This window comes from Pseudophryne corroboree, chromosome 4, assembly GCF_028390025.1.
Source record: "Pseudophryne corroboree isolate aPseCor3 chromosome 4, aPseCor3.hap2, whole genome shotgun sequence".
Taxonomy (NCBI): Eukaryota; Metazoa; Chordata; class Amphibia; order Anura; family Myobatrachidae; genus Pseudophryne; species Pseudophryne corroboree.
In genome coordinates, this window is record NC_086447.1 from 30810021 (window position 1) to 30822514 (window position 12494).

The window sequence follows — 12494 nt, forward strand, 5'->3', positions numbered from 1 at the left end:
ATTTTAACATTTTCTATGGACCTTGTCATCTGAGCATATCTTAAGCAACAACTATAAGTGCGAAAACAGCACATAAGGAAAAGGATGCATTGGCCGGGAATCGAACCCGGGTCAACAGCTTGGAAGGCAGCTATGCTCACCACTATTCCACCAATGCTTGAGCTCTTCTCAAATGCATATAGTGGCCAATATGGAAATCACAACAACTGTTTGAAAGATATTTATAGCCTGCGCTGTAGCACCATTGGTGGAAGATATTCAAACAAAATTGGAAAATTGCATGACATTCACAATTCAAGATTTAGGCTTATCCATACTTAAGGTTTTTATGCACCATTGAACTGATATACAGTGGTATCAAAACTGAGAAAAGAAAAGACCTTCGATTTACTTGCATATGGCACCTCAGTGAACTTTGTAAAATGTATTTACAAATCTTTAATCAGGCAGTGGTGGAATCAAAAGTCATCTGCTAAGAAGGAATCATGATTTCTACAAAGATTTTAACATTTTCTATGGACCTTGTCATCTGAGCATATCTTAAGCAACAACTATAAGTGCGAAAACAGCACATAAGGAAAAGGATGCATTGGCCGGGAATCGAACCCGAGTCAATTGCTTGGAAGGCAACTATGCTCACCACTATACCACCAATGCTTGAGCCCTTTTTCGATGCATATAGTGGCCAATATGGAAATCACAACAACTGTTTGAAAGATATTTATAGCCTGCGCTGTAGCACCATTCGTGAAAGATATTCAAACAAAATTGGCAAATTGCATGACATTCACAATTCAAGATTTAGGCTCATCCATACTTAAGGTTTTTATGCACCATTGAACTGATATACAGTGGTATAAAAACTGAGAATAGAAAAGACCTTCATTTTACTTGCATATGGCACCTCAGTGAACTTTGTAAAATGTATTTACAAATCTTTAATCAGGCAGTGGTGGAATCAAAAGTCATCTGCTAAGAATTAATCATGATTTCTACAAAGATTTTAACATTTTCTATGGACCTTGTCATCTGAGCATATCTTAAGCAACAACTATAAGTGCGAAAACAGCACATAAGGAAAAGGATGCATTGGCCGGGAATCGAACCCGGGTCAACAGCTTGGAAGAAAGCTATGCTCACCACTATACCACCAATGCTTGAGCTCTTTTCAAATGCATATAGTGGCCAATATGGAAATCACAACAACTGTTTGAAAGATATTTATAGCCTGCGCTGTAGCACCATTGGTGGAAGATATTCAAACAAAATTGGCAAATTGCATGACATTCACAATTCAAGATTTAGGCGTATCCATACTTAAGGTTTTTATGCACCATTGAACTGATATACAGTGGTATCAAAACTGAGAAAAGAAAAGACCTTCGATTTACTTGCATATGGCACCTCAGTGAACTTTGTAAAATGTATTTACAAATCTTTAATCAGGCAGTGGTGGAATCAAAAGTCATCTGCTAAGAAGGAATCATGATTTCTACAAAGATTTTAACATTTTCTATGGACCTTGTCATCTGAGCATATCTTAAGCAACAACTATAAGTGCGAAAACAGCACATAAGGAAAAGGATGCATTGGCCGGGAATCGAACCCCGGGTCAACTGCTTGGAAGGCAGCTATGCTCACCACTATACCACCAATGCTTGAGCACTTTTCAAATGCATATAGTGGCCAATATGGAAATCACAACAACTGTTTGAAAGATTTTTATAGCCTGCGCTGTAGCACCATTGGTGGTAGATATTCAAACAAAATTGGCAAATTGCATGACATTCACAATTCAAGATTTAGGCTCATCTATACTTAAGGTTTTTATGCACCATTGAACTGATATACAGTGGTATCAAAACTGAGAAAAGAAAAGACCTTTGATGTACTTGCATATGGCACCTCAGTGAACTTTGTAAAATGTGTTTACAAATCTTTAATCATGCAGTGGTGGAATCAAAAGTCATCTGCTAAGAAGGAATCATGATTTCTACAAAGATTTTAACATTTTCTATGGACCTTGTCATCTGAGCATATCTTAAGCAACAACTATAAGTGCGAAAACAGCACATAAGGAAAAGGATGCATTGGCCAGGAATCGAACCCGGATCAACTGCTTGGAAGGCAGCTATGCTCACCACTATACCACCAATGCTTGAGCTCTTTTCGAATGCATATAGTGGCCAATATGGAAATCACAACAACTGTTTGAAAGATATTTATAGCCTGCGCTGTAGCACCATTGGTGGAAGATATTCAAACAAAATTGGAAAATTGCATGACATTCACAATTCAAGATTTAGGCTCATCCATACTTAAGGTTTTTATGCACCATTGAACTGATATACAGTGGTATCAAAACTGAGAAAAGAAAAGACCTTTGATGTATTTGCATATGGCACCTCAGTGAACTTTGTAAAATGTGTTTACAAATCTTTAATCATGCAGTGGTGGAATCAAAAGTCATCTGCTAAGAAGGAATCATAATTTCTACAAAGATTTTAACATTTTCTATGGACCTTGTCATCTGAGCATATCTTAAGCAACAACTATAAGTGCGAAAACAGCACATAAGGAAAAGGATGCATTGGCCGGGAATCGAACCCGAGTCAACAGCTTGGAAGGCAGCTATGCTCACCACTATACCACCAATGCTTGAGCCCTTTTTCGATGCATATAGTGGCCAATATGGAAATCACAACAACTGTTTGAAAGATATTTATAGCCTGCGCTGTAGCACCATTCGTGGAAGATATTCAAACAAAATTGGCAAATTGCATGACATTCACAATTCAAGATTTAGGCTCATCCATACTTAAGGTTTTTATGCACCATTGAACTGATATACAGTGGTATAAAAACTGAGAATAGAAAAGACCTTCGTTTTACTTGCATATGGCACCTCAGTGAACTTTGTAAAATGTATTTACAAAGCTTTAATCAGGCAGTGGTGGAATCAAAAGTCATCTGCTAAGAATTAATCATGATTTCTACAAAGATTTTAACATTTTCTATGGACCTTGTCATCTGAGCATATCTTAAGCAACAACTATAAGTGCGAAAACAGCACATAAGGAAAAGGATGCATTGGCCGGGAATCGAACCCGGGTCAACAGCTTGGAAGGCAGCTATGCTCACCACTATTCCACCAATGCTTGAGCTCTTCTCAAATGCATATAGTGGCCAATATGGAAATCACAACAACTGTTTGAAAGATATTTATAGCCTGCGCTGTAGCACCATTGGTGGAAGATATTCAAACAAAATTGGAAAATTGCATGACATTCACAATTCAAGATTTAGGCTTATCCATACTTAAGGTTTTTATGCACCATTGAACTGATATACAGTGGTATCAAAACTGAGAAAAGAAAAGACCTTCGATTTACTTGCATATGGCACCTCAGTGAACTTTGTAAAATGTATTTACAAATCTTTAATCAGGCAGTGGTGGAATCAAAAGTCATCTGCTAAGAAGGAATCATGATTTCTACAAAGATTTTAACATTTTCTATGGACCTTGTCATCTGAGCATATCTTAAGCAACAACTATAAGTGCGAAAACAGCACATAAGGAAAAGGATGCATTGGCCGGGAATCGAACCCCGGGTCAACTGCTTGGAAGGCAGCTATGCTCACCACTATACCACCAATGCTTGAGCACTTTTCAAATGCATATAGTGGCCAATATGGAAATCACAACAACTGTTTGAAAGATTTTTATAGCCTGCGCTGTAGCACCATTGGTGGTAGATATTCAAACAAAATTGGCAAATTGCATGACATTCACAATTCAAGATTTAGGCTCATCTATACTTAAGGTTTTTATGCACCATTGAACTGATATACAGTGGTATCAAAACTGAGAAAAGAAAAGACCTTTGATGTACTTGCATATGGCACCTCAGTGAACTTTGTAAAATGTGTTTACAAATCTTTAATCATGCAGTGGTGGAATCAAAAGTCATCTGCTAAGAAGGAATCATGATTTCTACAAAGATTTTAACATTTTCTATGGACCTTGTCATCTGAGCATATCTTAAGCAACAACTATAAGTGCGAAAACAGCACATAAGGAAAAGGATGCATTGGCCAGGAATCGAACCCGGGTCAACTGCTTGGAAGGCAGCTATGCTCACCACTATACCACCAATGCTTGAGCTCTTTTCGAATGCATATAGTGGCCAATATGGAAATCACAACAACTGTTTGAAAGATATTTATAGCCTGCGCTGTAGCACCATTGGTGGAAGATATTCAAACAAAATTGGAAAATTGCATGACATTCACAATTCAAGATTTAGGCTCATCCATACTTAAGGTTTTTATGCACCATTGAACTGATATACAGTGGTATCAAAACTGAGAAAAGAAAAGACCTTTGATTTACTTGCATATGGCACCTCAGTGAACTTTGTAAAATGTATTTACAAATCTATAATCAGGCAGTGGTGGAATCAAAAGTAATCTGCTAAGAAAGAATCATGATTTCTACAAAGATTTTAACATTTTCTATGGACCTTGTTATCTGAGCATATCTTAAGCAACAACTATAAGTGCGAAAACAGCACATAAGGAAAAGGATGCATTGGCCGGGAATCGAAGCCGGGTCAACTGCTTGGAAGGCAGCTATGCTCACCACTATACCACCAATGCTTGAGCGCTTTTTCAATGCATATAGTGGCCAATATGGAAATCACAACAACTGTTTGAAAGATATTTATAGCCTGCGCTGTAGCACCATTGGTGGAAGATATTCAAACAAAATTGGCAAATTGCATGACATTCACAATTCAAGATTTAGGCTCATCCATACTTAAGGTTTTTATGCACCAATGAACTTACATACAGTGGTATCAAAACTGAGAAAAGAAAAGACCTTCGATTTACTTCATATGGCACCTCAGTGAACTTTGTAAAATGTATTTACAAATCTTTAATCAGGCAGTGGTGGAATCAAAAGTCATCTGCTAAGAAGGAATCATGATTTCTACAAAGATTTTAACATTTTCTATGGACCTTGTCATCTGAGCATATCTTAAGCAACAACTATAAGTGCGAAAACAGCACATAAGGAAAAGGATGCATTGGCCGGGAATCGAACCCGGGTCAACTGCTTGGAAGGCAGCTATGCTCACCACTATACCACCAATGCTTGAGCTCTTTTCGATTGCATATAGTGGCCAATATGGAAATCACAACAACTGTTTGAAAGATATTTATAGCCTGCGCTGTAGCACCATTGGTGGAAGATATTCAAACAAAATTGGCAAATTGCATGACATTCACAATTCAAGATTTAGGCTTATCCATACTTAAGGTTTTTATGCACCATTGAACTGATATACAGTGGTATCAAAACTGAGAAAAGAAAAGACCTTCGATTTACTTGCATATGGCACCTCAGTGAACTTTGTAAAATGTATTTACAAATCTTTAATCAGGCAGTGGTGGAATCAAAAGTCATCTGCTAAGAAGGAATCATGATTTCTACAAAGATTTTAACATTTTCTATGGACCTTGTCATCTGAGCATATCTTTAGCAACAACTATAAGTGCGAAAACAGCACATAAGGAAAAGGATGCAGTGGCCGGGAATCGAACCCGAGTCAATTGCTTGGAAGGCAGCTATGCTCACCACTATACCACCAATGCTTGAGCCCTTTTTCGATGCATATAGTGGCCAATATGGAAATCACAACAACTGTTTGAAAGATATTTATAGCCTGCGCTGTAGCACCATTCGTGGAAGATATTCAAACAAAATTGGCAAATTGCATGACATTCACAATTCAAGATTTAGGCTCATCCATACTTAAGGTTTTTATGCACCATTGAACTGATATACAGTGGTATAAAAACTGAGAATAGAAAAGACCTTCATTTTACTTGCATATGGCACCTCAGTGAACTTTGTAAAATGTATTTACAAATCTTTAATCAGGCAGTGGTGGAATCAAAAGTCATCTGCTAAGAATTAATCATGATTTCTACAAAGATTTTAACATTTACTATGGACCTTGTCATCTGAGCATATCTTAAGCAACAACTATAAGTGCGAAAACAGCACATAAGGAAAAGGATGCATTGGCCGGGAATCTAACCCGAGTCAACAGCTTGGAAGGCAGCTATGCTCACCACTATACCACCAATGCTTGAGCTCTTTTCAAATGCATATAGTGGCCAATATGGAAATCACAACAACTGTTTGAAAGATATTTATAGCCTGCGCTGTAGCACCATTGGTGGAAGATATTCAAACAAAATTGGCAAATTGCATGACATTCACAATTCAAGATTTAGGCTTATCCATACTTAAGGTTTTTATGCACCATTGAACTGATATACAGTGGTATCAAAACTGAGAAAAGAAAAGACCTTCGATTTACTTGCATATGGCACCTCAGTGAACTTTGTAAAATGTATTTACAAATCTTTAATCAGGCAGTGGTGGAATCAAAAGTCATCTGCTAAGAAGGAATCATGATTTCTACAAAGATTTTAACATTTTCTATGGACCTTGTCATCTGAGCATATCTTAAGCAACAACTATAAGTGCGAAAACAGCACATAAGGAAAAGGATGCATTGGCCGGGAATCGACCCCGGGTCAACTGCTTGGAAGGCAGCTATGCTCACCACTATACCACCAATGCTTGAGCACTTTTCAAATGCATATAGTGGCCAATATGGAAATCACAACAACTGTTTGAAAGATTTTTATAGCCTGCGCTGTAGCACCATTGGTGGTAGATATTCAAACAAAATTGGCAAATTGCATGACATTCACAATTCAAGATTTAGGCTCATCTATACTTAAGGTTTTTATGCACCATTGAACTGATATACAGTGGTATCAAAACTGAGAAAAGAAAAGACCTTTGATGTACTTGCATATGGCACCTCAGTGAACTTTGTAAAATGTGTTTACAAATCTTTAATCATGCAGTGGTGGAATCAAAAGTCATCTGCTAAGAAGGAATCATGATTTCTACAAAGATTTTAACATTTTCTATGGACCTTGTCATCTGAGCATATCTTAAGCAACAACTATAAGTGCGAAAACAGCACATAAGGAAAAGGATGCATTGGCCAGGAATCGAACCCGGGTCAACTGCTTGGAAGGCAGCTATGCTCACCACTATACCACCAATGCTTGAGCTCTTTTCGAATGCATATAGTGGCCAATATGGAAATCACAACAACTGTTTGAAAGATATTTATAGCCTGCGCTGTAGCACCATTGGTGGAAGATATTCAAACAAAATTGGAAAATTGCATGACATTCACAATTCAAGATTTAGGCTCATCCATACTTAAGGTTTTTATGCACCATTGAACTGATATACAGTGGTATCAAAACTGAGAAAAGAAAAGACCTTTGATTTACTTGCATATGGCACCTCAGTGAACTTTGTAAAATGTATTTACAAATCTATAATCAGGCAGTGGTGGAATCAAAAGTAATCTGCTAAGAAAGAATCATGATTTCTACAAAGATTTTAACATTTTCTATGGACCTTGTTATCTGAGCATATCTTAAGCAACAACTATAAGTGCGAAAACAGCACATAAGGAAAAGGATGCATTGGCCGGGAATCGAAGCCGGGTCAACTGCTTGGAAGGCAGCTATGCTCACCACTATACCACCAATGCTTGAGCGCTTTTTCAATGCATATAGTGGCCAATATGGAAATCACAACAACTGTTTGAAAGATATTTATAGCCTGCGCTGTAGCACCATTGGTGGAAGATATTCAAACAAAATTGGCAAATTGCATGACATTCACAATTCAAGATTTAGGCTCATCCATACTTAAGGTTTTTATGCACCAATGAACTTACATACAGTGGTATCAAAACTGAGAAAAGAAAAGACCTTCGATTTACTTCATATGGCACCTCAGTGAACTTTGTAAAATGTATTTACAAATCTTTAATCAGGCAGTGGTGGAATCAAAAGTCATCTGCTAAGAAGGAATCATGATTTCTACAAAGATTTTAACATTTTCTATGGACCTTGTCATCTGAGCATATCTTAAGCAACAACTATAAGTGCGAAAACAGCACATAAGGAAAAGGATGCATTGGCCGTGAATCGAACCCGGGTCAACTGCTTGGAAGGCAGCTATGCTCACCACTATACCACCAATGCTTGAGCTCTTTTCTATTGCATATAGTGGCCAATATGGAAATCACAACAACTGTTTGAAAGATATTTATAGCCTGCGCTGTAGCACCATTGGTGGAAGATATTCAAACAAAATTGGCAAATTGCATGACATTCACAATTCAAGATTTAGGCTTATCCATACTTAAGGTTTTTATGCACCATTGAACTGATATACAGTGGTATCAAAACTGAGAAAAGAAAAGACCTTCGATTTACTTGCATATGGCACCTCAGTGAACTTTGTAAAATGTATTTACAAATCTTTAATCAGGCAGTGGTGGAATCAAAAGTCATCTGCTAAGAAGGAATCATAATTTCTACAAAGATTTTAACATTTTCTATGGACCTTGTCATCTGAGCATATCTTAAGCAACAACTATAAGTGCGAAAACAGCACATAAGGAAAAGGATGCAGTGGCCGGGAATCGAACCCGAGTCAATTGCTTGGAAGGCAGCTATGCTCACCACTATACCACCAATGCTTGAGCCCTTTTTCGATGCATATAGTGGCCAATATGGAAATCACAACAACTGTTTGAAAGATATTTATAGCCTGCGCTGTAGCACCATTCGTGGAAGATATTCAAACAAAATTGGCAAATTGCATGACATTCACAATTCAAGATTTAGGCTCATCCATACTTAAGGTTTTTATGCACCATTGAACTGATATACAGTGGTATAAAAACTGAGAATAGAAAAGACCTTCATTTTACTTGCATATGGCACCTCAGTGAACTTTGTAAAATGTATTTACAAATCTTTAATCAGGCAGTGGTGGAATCAAAAGTCATCTGCTAAGAATTAATCATGATTTCTACAAAGATTTTAACATTTACTATGGACCTTGTCATCTGAGCATATCTTAAGCAACAACTATAAGTGCGAAAACAGCACATAAGGAAAAGGATGCATTGGCCGGGAATCTAACCCGAGTCAACAGCTTGAAAGGCAGCTATGCTCACCACTATACCACCAATGCTTGAGCTCTTTTCAAATGCATATAGTGGCCAATATGGAAATCACAACAACTGTTTGAAAGATATTTATAGCCTGCGCTGTAGCACCATTGGTGGAAGATATTCAAACAAAATTGGCAAATTGCATGACATTCACAATTCAAGATTTAGGCTTATCCATACTTAAGGTTTTTATGCACCATTGAACTGATATACAGTGGTATCAAAACTGAGAAAAGAAAAGACCTTCGATTTACTTGCATATGGCACCTCAGTGAACTTTGTAAAATGTATTTACAAATCTTTAATCAGGCAGTGGTGGAATCAAAAGTCATCTGCTAAGAAGGAATCATAATTTCTACAAAGATTTTAACATTTTCTATGGACCTTGTCATCTGAGCATATCTTAAGCAACAACTATAAGTGCGAAAACAGCACATAAGGAAAAGGATGCATTGGCCGGGAATCGAACCCGAGTCAATTGCTTGGAAGGCAGCTATGCTCACCACTATACCACCAATGCTTGAGCCCTTTTTCGAAGCATATAGTGGCCAATATGGAAATCACAACAACTGTTTGAAAGATATTTATAGCCTGCGCTGTAGCACCATTCGTGGAAGATATTCAAACAAAATTGGCAAATTGCATGACATTCACAATTCAAGATTTAGGCTCATCCATACTTAATGTTTTTATGCACCATTGAACTGATATACAGTGGTATAAAAACTGAGAATAGAAAAGACCTTCGTTTTACTTGCATATGGCACCTCAGTGAACTTTGTAAAATGTATTTACAAATCTTTAATCAGGCAGTGGTGGAATCAAAAGTCATCTGCTAAGAATTAATCATGATTTCTACAAAGATTTTAACATTTTCTATGGACCTTGTCATCTGAGCATATCTTAAGCAACAACTATAAGTGCGAAAACAGCACATAAGGAAAAGGATGCATTGGCCGGGAATCGAACCCGGGTCAACAGCTTGGAAGGCAGCTATGCTCACCACTATACCACCAATGCTTGAGCTCTTTTCAAATGCATATAGTGGCCAATATGGAAATCACAACAACTGTTTGAAAGATATTTATAGCCTGCGCTGTAGCACCATTGGTGGAAGATATTCAAACAAAATTGGCAAATTGCATGACATTCACAATTCAAGATTTAGGCTTATCCATACTTAAGGTTTTTATGCACCATTGAACTGATATACAGTGGTATCAAAACTGAGAAAAGAAAAGACCTTCGATTTACTTGCATATGGCACCTCAGTGAACTTTGTAAAATGTATTTACAAATCTTTAATCAGGCAGTGGTGGAATCAAAAGTCATCTGCTAAGAAGGAATCATGATTTCTACAAAGATTTTAACATTTTCTATGGACCTTGTCATCTGAGCATATCTTAAGCAACAACTATAAGTGCGAAAACAGCACATAAGGAAAAGGATGCATTGGCCGGGAATCGACCCCGGGTCAATTGCTTGGAAGGCAGCTATGCTCACCACTATACCACCAATGCTTGAGCACTTTTCAAATGCATATAGTGGCCAATATGGAAATCACAACAACTGTTTGAAAGATTTTTATAGCCTGCGCTGTAGCACCATTGGTGGTAGATATTCAAACAAAATTGGCAAATTGCATGACATTCACAATTCAAGATTTAGGCTCATCTATACTTAAGGTTTTTATGCACCATTGAACTGATATACAGTGGTATCAAAACTGAGAAAAGAAAAGACCTTTGATGTACTTGCATATGGCACCTCAGTGAACTTTGTAAAATGTGTTTACAAATCTTTAATCATGCAGTGGTGGAATCAAAAGTCATCTGCTAAGAAGGAATCATGATTTCTACAAAGATTTTAACATTTTCTATGGACCTTGTCATCTGAGCATATCTTAAGCAACAACTATAAGTGCGAAAACAGCACATAAGGAAAAGGATGCATTGGCCAGGAATCGAACCCGGGTCAATTGCTTGGAAGGCAGCTATGCTCACCACTATACCACCAATGCTTGAGCTCTTTTCGAATGCATATAGTGGCCAATATGGAAATCACAACAACTGTTTGAAAGATATTTATAGCCTGCGCTGTAGCACCATTGGTGGAAGATATTCAAACAAAATTGGAAAATTGCATGACATTCACAATTCAAGATTTAGGCTCATCCATACTTAAGGTTTTTATGCACCATTGAACTGATATACAGTGGTATCAAAACTGAGAAAAGAAAAGACCTTTGATTTACTTGCATATGGCACCTCAGTGAACTTTGTAAAATGTATTTACAAATCTTTAATCAGGCAGTGGTGGAATCAAAAGTAATCTGCTAAGAAAGAATCATGATTTCTACAAAGATTTTAAAATTTTCTATGGACCTTGTTATCTGAGCATATCTTAAGCAACAACTATAAGTGCGAAAACAGCACATAAGGAAAAGGATGCATTGGCCAGGAATCGAAGCCGGGTCAACTGTTTGGAAGGAAGCTATGCTCACCACTATACCACCAATGCTTGAGCGCTTTTTCAATGCATATAGTGGCCAATATGGAAATCACAACAACTGTTTGAAAGATATTTATAGCCTGCGCTGTAGCACCATTGGTGGAAGATATTCAAACAAAATTGGCAAATTGCATGACATTCACAATTCAAGATTTAGGCTCATCCATACTTAAGGTTTTTATGCACCAATGAACTTACATACAGTGGTATCAAAACTGAGAAAAGAAAAGACCTTCGATTTACTTCATATGGCACCTCAGTGAACTTTGTAAAATGTATTTACAAATCTTTAATCAGGCAGTGGTGGAATCAAAAGTCATCTGCTAAGAAGGAATCATGATTTCTACAAAGATTTTAACATTTTCTATGGACCTTGTCATCTGAGCATATCTTAAGCAACAACTATAAGTGCGAAAACAGCACATAAGGAAAAGGATGCATTGGCCGGGAATCGAACCCGGGTCAACTGCTTGGAAGGCAGCTATGCTCACCACTATACCACCAATGCTTGAGCTCTTTTCGATTGCATATAGTGGCCAATATGGAAATCACAACAACTGTTTGAAAGATATTTATAGCCTGCGCTGTAGCACCATTGGTGGAAGATATTCAAACAAAATTGGCAAATTGCATGACATTCACAATTCAAGATTTAGGCTTATCCATACTTAAGGTTTTTATGCACCATTGAACTGATATACAGTGGTATCAAAACTGAGAAAAGAAAAGACCTTCGATTTACTTGCATATGGCACCTCAGTGAACTTTGTAAAATGTATTTACAAATCTTTAATCAGGCAGTGGTGGTATCAAAAGTCATCTGCTAAGAAGGAATCATGATTTCTA

At 37.3% G+C, this 12494-nt stretch overlaps 15 non-coding genes across 15 annotated transcripts; all 15 read right to left on the reverse strand.

Annotated features, from left to right (window-relative positions):
- Positions 1-585: 585 nt before the first annotated feature.
- Positions 586-657, reverse strand: TRNAG-UCC (transfer RNA glycine (anticodon UCC)). Its single transcript has one exon. It is a non-coding gene; the product is annotated as a tRNA-Gly (tRNA).
- Positions 658-1585: 928 nt separating this feature from the next.
- On the reverse strand, positions 1586-1658 carry TRNAG-UCC (transfer RNA glycine (anticodon UCC)). The gene has a single exon. It is a non-coding gene; the product is annotated as a tRNA-Gly (tRNA).
- A 428-nt stretch (positions 1659-2086) lies between these two features.
- On the reverse strand, positions 2087-2158 carry TRNAG-UCC (transfer RNA glycine (anticodon UCC)). Its single transcript has one exon. It is a non-coding gene; the product is annotated as a tRNA-Gly (tRNA).
- A 428-nt stretch (positions 2159-2586) lies between these two features.
- On the reverse strand, positions 2587-2658 carry TRNAG-UCC (transfer RNA glycine (anticodon UCC)). The gene has a single exon. It is a non-coding gene; the product is annotated as a tRNA-Gly (tRNA).
- Positions 2659-3586: 928 nt separating this feature from the next.
- Positions 3587-3659, reverse strand: TRNAG-UCC (transfer RNA glycine (anticodon UCC)). The gene has a single exon. It is a non-coding gene; the product is annotated as a tRNA-Gly (tRNA).
- Positions 3660-4087: 428 nt separating this feature from the next.
- TRNAG-UCC (transfer RNA glycine (anticodon UCC)) lies at positions 4088-4159 on the reverse strand. The gene has a single exon. It is a non-coding gene; the product is annotated as a tRNA-Gly (tRNA).
- Positions 4160-4587: 428 nt separating this feature from the next.
- Positions 4588-4659, reverse strand: TRNAG-UCC (transfer RNA glycine (anticodon UCC)). The gene has a single exon. It is a non-coding gene; the product is annotated as a tRNA-Gly (tRNA).
- A 427-nt stretch (positions 4660-5086) lies between these two features.
- Positions 5087-5158, reverse strand: TRNAG-UCC (transfer RNA glycine (anticodon UCC)). The gene has a single exon. It is a non-coding gene; the product is annotated as a tRNA-Gly (tRNA).
- Positions 5159-6586: 1428 nt separating this feature from the next.
- Positions 6587-6658, reverse strand: TRNAG-UCC (transfer RNA glycine (anticodon UCC)). Its single transcript has one exon. It is a non-coding gene; the product is annotated as a tRNA-Gly (tRNA).
- A 428-nt stretch (positions 6659-7086) lies between these two features.
- On the reverse strand, positions 7087-7158 carry TRNAG-UCC (transfer RNA glycine (anticodon UCC)). Its single transcript has one exon. It is a non-coding gene; the product is annotated as a tRNA-Gly (tRNA).
- A 428-nt stretch (positions 7159-7586) lies between these two features.
- TRNAG-UCC (transfer RNA glycine (anticodon UCC)) lies at positions 7587-7658 on the reverse strand. The gene has a single exon. It is a non-coding gene; the product is annotated as a tRNA-Gly (tRNA).
- Positions 7659-8085: 427 nt separating this feature from the next.
- On the reverse strand, positions 8086-8157 carry TRNAG-UCC (transfer RNA glycine (anticodon UCC)). The gene has a single exon. It is a non-coding gene; the product is annotated as a tRNA-Gly (tRNA).
- A 928-nt stretch (positions 8158-9085) lies between these two features.
- Positions 9086-9157, reverse strand: TRNAE-UUC (transfer RNA glutamic acid (anticodon UUC)). Its single transcript has one exon. It is a non-coding gene; the product is annotated as a tRNA-Glu (tRNA).
- Positions 9158-10085: 928 nt separating this feature from the next.
- TRNAG-UCC (transfer RNA glycine (anticodon UCC)) lies at positions 10086-10157 on the reverse strand. Its single transcript has one exon. It is a non-coding gene; the product is annotated as a tRNA-Gly (tRNA).
- A 1927-nt stretch (positions 10158-12084) lies between these two features.
- Positions 12085-12156, reverse strand: TRNAG-UCC (transfer RNA glycine (anticodon UCC)). The gene has a single exon. It is a non-coding gene; the product is annotated as a tRNA-Gly (tRNA).
- Positions 12157-12494: the final 338 nt, after the last annotated feature.